The following is a 6,013-nucleotide window of genomic DNA, read 5'->3' as shown; positions in this document are numbered from 1 at the left end:
TGATGACTTCTAGGAGTCTTGTGGTTGAGTCTTTGGGGTTCTCTAAGTATAAGATCATGTCGTCAGCAAAGAGGGAGAGTTTGACCTCCTCTGCTCCCATTTGGATTCCCTTTATTTCCTTGTCTTGCCTAATTGTATTGGCTAGAACTTCCAGCACTATGTTGAATAGTAAAGGTGACAGAGGACAACCTTGTCTGGTTCCAGTTCTAAGAGGAAAAGCTTTCAGTTTTACTCCATTCAGTAAAATATTGGCTGTGGGTTTGTCATAGATAGCTTCAATCAGTTTTAGAAATGTGCCACCTATGCCTATACTCTTCAGTGTTCTAATTAGAAAAGGATGCTGGATTTTATCAAATGCTTTTTCTGCATCTATTGAGAGGATCATGTGATCTTTATTTTTGCCTCTGTTAATATGGTGGATAACGTTTATAGACTTGCGTATGTTAAACCAGCCTTGCATCCCTGGGATGAAGCCTACTTGATCATGATGAATGACTTTTTTGATGATAAGCTGTAATCTATTGGCTAGGATTTTGTTGAGAATTTTTGCGTCTATGTTCATGAGTGAGATTGGTCTGAAATTCTCCTTTTTGTTTGGGTCTTTTCCTGGTTTTGGTATCAGGGTGATGTTTGCTTCATAGAATGTGTTGGGGAAGATTCCTTCTTCCTCAATTTTTTGGAATAATTTCTGCAGTACAGGAATAAGCTCTTCCTTGAAGGTTTGATAGAATTCTGGAGTGAAGCCATCTGGACCAGGGCATTTTTCGGTTGGAAGCTTTTTTATTGTTTCTTTGATCTCAGTGCTTGAAATTGGTCTGTTCAGGAGGTCTATTTCTTCCTGGCTAAGTCTAGGGAGAGGGTGTGATTCCAAATATTGATCCATTTCCTTCACATTGTCAAATTTCTGGGCATAGAGTTTCTGGTAGTATTCAGAGATGATCTCTTGTATCTCTGTGGGATCAGTTGTTATTTCCCCTTTATCATTTCTGATTGAGGTTACTAGAGATTTTACTTTTCTATTTCTAGTTAGTCTGGCCAATGGTTTATCTATTTTATTTATTTTTTCAAAAAACCAACTCCTTGTTTCATTAATTTTCTGAATGATTCTTTTGTTTTCAATTTCATTGATCTCTGATTTGATTTTGGATATTTCTTTTCTTCTACTGAGTTTAGGCTTAGATTGTTCTTCTTTTTCCAATTCCATAAGATCTCTTGTGAGATTGTTGATGTGCTCTCTTTCTGTTTTTCGAATGTAGGCATCTAAAGCGATGAATTTTCCTCTCAAAACTGCTTTTGCAGTATCTTGTGTAGCTTGTGTCTTCATTGTTGTTCTGCTCAAGGAAGTTAATGGTTATTTGTTCCTGCACCCATCTGTTATACAACAGAAGATTGTTTAATTTCCATGCCTTTGGGAGGGGTCAAGCATTTATGTTAGAGTTGAGTTCCACCTTTATTGCCTTAAGGTCTGAAAAGATACAAGGTAAAATTTCAATTCTTTTGATTCTGTTGATATTTGTTTTGTGTCCCAGGATATGATCAATTTTGGAGAATGTTCCATGGGGTGATGAGAAGAATGTATATTCTTTATCTTTGGGGTGGACCGTTCTATATGCGTCTATCAAGCACAGTTGATAGGGTCTCATTTAAATCTCTTATATCTTTGTTTAATTTCTGTTTAGAGGATCTGTCCAGCTCTGTAAGAGGAGTGTTAAAGTCCCCTGTTATGATGGTATTATCAGATATCATATTGCTCAGACTGAGTAAGGTCTGCTTCTAGAATCTGGGAGCATTTAAATTGGGTGCATAAATATTTAGAATTGAAATGTCTTCTTGTTGTAGTTTTCCCTTGACCAATATAAAGTGACCATCTTTGTCTTTTTTGACTTTAGTTGCTTTAAATCCACATGTATCTGAAAATAAGATTGCAACTCCTCTTTTCTTCTGAATTCCATTTGCCTGAAAAATTGTCTTCCAACCCTTGACTCGGAGCTTTAATTTGTCTTTTGAAGCCAGGTGTGTTTCCTGCAGACAGCAAATGGATGGCTTGTGTTTTTTAATCCAGTCAGCCAATCTATGTCTCTTCAGTGGGGAATTCAAGCCATTAACATTTATTGAGATAATTGATAAGTGTGGTAGTATTCTATTCATCTTATTTTGTGAGAGTCCATTGCTTAGTTTTATCTTTTGCATCAGTGTGGAGGTTAGGTTCTGTCCTTTGATTTCTGAGTTCTTACTTTGCTGCTGATCCATTGTGATGGTCAGTGTGCAGAACAGGTTGAAGTATTTCCTGTAGAGCTGGTCTTGTTGTGGCGAATTTCCTCAATGTTTGTATATCCGTAAATGATTTGATTTCTCCGTCAATTTTGAAGCTTAGCTTAGCAGGGTACAGAATTCTGGGCTGAAAATTGTTCTGCTTAAGTTGATTAAAGGTAGATGACCATTGTCTTCTTGCTTGGAAAGTTTCATTAGAGAAGTCTGTGGTCACTCTGATGGATTTGCCCCTGTAGGTCAACTGGCGCTTACTCCTGGCAGCTTGCAGAATCTTTTCTTTGGTCTTGACTTTGGACAGGTTCATCACAATGTGTCTTGGAGAAGCTCGGTTAGAGTTGAGGCGACCTGGGGTCCGATAGCCCTCTGAAAGCAGTGTGTCAGAATCTTTGGTGATGTTTGGGAAATTTTCTTTTATAATATTCTCTAGTATGGCTTCCATTCCTCTGGGGCATTCTTCTTCCCCTTCTGGAATTCCTATAACTCGTATGTTGGAACGCTTCATAAAGTAATTAACTTTTTTTAAACATTACAAAATGGTTCTTAAATTCAAGATGGTTACCACACATGTGTTTTTAAGATAGATGTAATTATACCTTGTATCAGCAAAGAAAAGCTTTCCCAGAACCCTATTTCCCACCCATCCACCCCCAGTAGACCTCACTTTGGTCTAATTAGCTAGAACTATACTCTCTATCTTCCTGGGGCAATATAGAAAACTTGAATGTTCATTTTCTTTGACCCTAAATGAAGAGGAGAGGGGAAGATTTGGATGGGTATAGAAGTCAGCCTGAATTCTCCCACAAATAGTTAAACAATTTTGAAAAAATAAAAGCACAAAAGGAGAAATTAGATCTGCTCTCTATTAAAATATGTTATGAAACTGTAGGAATAAAATTAAAGTATCACACACAAGATAAATAATAAATTAAATAAATAAAAGAAGAATTAGCGCAGAAATAGATCCTAGTATAAAAAAACAACTCAATATATGATTTCTGTTTTTTTTTTTTGTAGAGACAGAGTCTCACTTTATGGCCCTCAGTAGAGTGCCGTGGCCTCACACAGCTCACAGCAACCTCCAACTCCTGGGCTTAAGCGATTCTCTTGCCTCAGCCTCCCGAGTAGCTGGGACTACAGGCGCCCGCCACAACGTCCGGCTATTTTTTGGTTGCAGTTTGGCCGGGGCCGGGTTTGAACCCGCCACCCTCGGTATATGGGGCCAGCGCCTTACAGACTGAGCCACAGGCGCTGCCCTATATATGGTTTCTTTATAAGCCATGACAGATTTCCCAGGTAGAAAAATAACATTCCATATATTGGACAATTGGCTGGTATGAAAGGAAAACATTCTTACCATGATATATGTAAAAGTCAAACCACACAGAATAAAACAAAGGAGAATAATTTTATATTCTCAAAAAAAAAAAAAAAAGACAACAAAGAACTGTGCAAAAACCACAGCAGGAAGGGGAGCAACTGGCTAGGGTTCACAGTGTCACAACAACTGTGGTCCCCTCAAGTAAAGGGAGCAGCAAGGTAGGACCAAACAGCATTTAGCAATGTGGCTCAATCAGTGTCAGGGAATCACAGCCCAGGGGCCAGTTCCAGCTTGCCAGCTCTTTTGATATGGCCCACAAGCCGTGAGCATTTTTTATACTTCTAAATGGTTGAAGGAGCGGTGCCCATAGCTCAGTGGGTAGGGTGCCAACCACATACATCAGGGCTGGCAGGTTCGAACAGGCCCCAGCCAGCTAAAGCAACAATGACAACTACAAAAAAAAAAAAATAGCTGGGTGCTGTGGTGGGGTTTGTAGTCCCAGGTACTTGGGAAGCTGAGGCAAGAGAATTACTTAAGCCCAAGAGTTAGAGGTTGCTATTAGCTGTGATGCCACAGCACTCTACCCAGAGCGACATTGTGAGACTCTGTCTCAAAAAAAAAATAATAATAAATTAAATAAATAAATACATAAATAGTTGAAGGGAACATCAACATTACAATATTTTATGATGTGAAAAGTATACGAAATTCACATTTCAGTGCCCCTGAGTGAAGTTGTGCCCATTCATTTGGGTGTTATCTGTGATTGCTCTTGCACAGGATGGCAGAGTGGAGGACTTGCAACAGAGACTACTGGCCTTCAAGGTCTAAAATATTTAATACCTGGTCCTTTGCAGAAAAAGTTTGCTGGCCCCTCAGCTAGATGATAAGTGGGCTTGCTGCTTAGGGAACTTGTGAGACTGAATCAGCTGTGGCTTTTTTGGAGAGAAAAATAAACCCCAAACAGAATTCACCATCTACCCATGGTGATGGGCCAGGACCCCAATCTCCCTTTGAAGCTGGTAGTCTGAGCCCTAGCGATAGGGTGACATTAAATTTGCATTTTGAACTTCCCAGGGCACAACTTTTATCTCCCCTGGAATGAGGTTAAGTTTTCCAGGAAATTGAAGGGAGAACTAGGAAATGTGGAGACTTTGGAGAAGGGGCTGTAGAAGGAAGTGGGAAGAAGAGCTATGGAAAGATTGGGGGAAAGAGGGCTGTGCATGGGACACCTTTCTGAAGCTGGGAAGGACTTGACCTTTACATCATGTGAGTGGAGTGAGTAAGCTGAAGAAGTCTCAGTTTCTGCTCTGTGATGGGAACAGTTCTGTGATTGTCTCATGATGGGCCAGCATGTGTTGGGACTGTGGGAGAATTGTGAGCAGAAAGTTCTAGGGCAGGAGAGAGCAACCATTGTTGGGCCACTTTGTTGGGCTCTGGCAGAAATGATCCTGAAAGTTCATCAGTCCCCTTTCATGGCGGATAATGATGAGGATGATAAAAATAGAAAGAGCAGCTAACATTTAATGAGCATTTAGTATGTGCCAGGAGTATGGATTATTGAATTTAATCCTCAGAATTCTTCTCTGGAGTTACGCTATTGCCATCCCTATTGCTTTTCCAGATGAGGAAGCTTAACATATTTTTAGTAAATCATCCAAGGCCACCCAGCTAGCAAGTGATGGAGACAGGGTACAAACCTTAGAGGAGAAACCTGAAAGCGCATGCTCTTAACCCCTGTCTTGTGCTGCCTTCTCAGGCAGAGAAAGTCACAACTCTACTGGACCAGTCACTACAGTGAGAGCTGGAGACCAATGGCAGTAGAGATGGTTCTCCTGGGTATGAGAAAGAACAGAGCTAAACAGTCTGATTTCCTGCCCACCTTCCACCCCATAGGTTAATAAGAAACACCTACATAGTACAAAAAGGACCCCTGCTACACACAGGATATACCCAGCATTAGTGTGTTTCTTGTGCTCTTTCAAAAGCAGGGGAAACAAATGTTTTCTAAATTCCTCCCATTGGATAAGGAAAGAAAATCCCTTACTTAAATCCCATTAGTGACAACCAGAGAATCATAAAGAATGCTTTAAAAAAAGAAAACCGGAGAGGAAACCAACAGTAGAATTTAAGACGTGATCTGTTACCTCCAAAGCCTTGAGAAACATAAGAACAGCACAGAATAGTAAAAAGACAACTAAATATGAGGCAAATGCAAACTAAACAGAAAGTGGGGGCTGTAACTATTATTTCGGATAAAAATAAGGAAAAGAATTAAATGGAAAAGGGACTCATCATTTAAACTGATGTGTAGTAGCTATGATCTTTCCTGCCTCAAATAATCAGATGTCTAAAGTAAGAACTTCTGGAAATAAGGAGGAAATAAAAAACTATAATCAAAGTGAGAGATTTAAAAATATTCCT

Source organism: Nycticebus coucang, chromosome 2, assembly GCF_027406575.1.
Source record: "Nycticebus coucang isolate mNycCou1 chromosome 2, mNycCou1.pri, whole genome shotgun sequence".
NCBI lineage: Eukaryota > Metazoa > Chordata > Mammalia > Primates > Lorisidae > Nycticebus > Nycticebus coucang.
Note: the sequence above shows the minus strand (reverse complement) of the source record.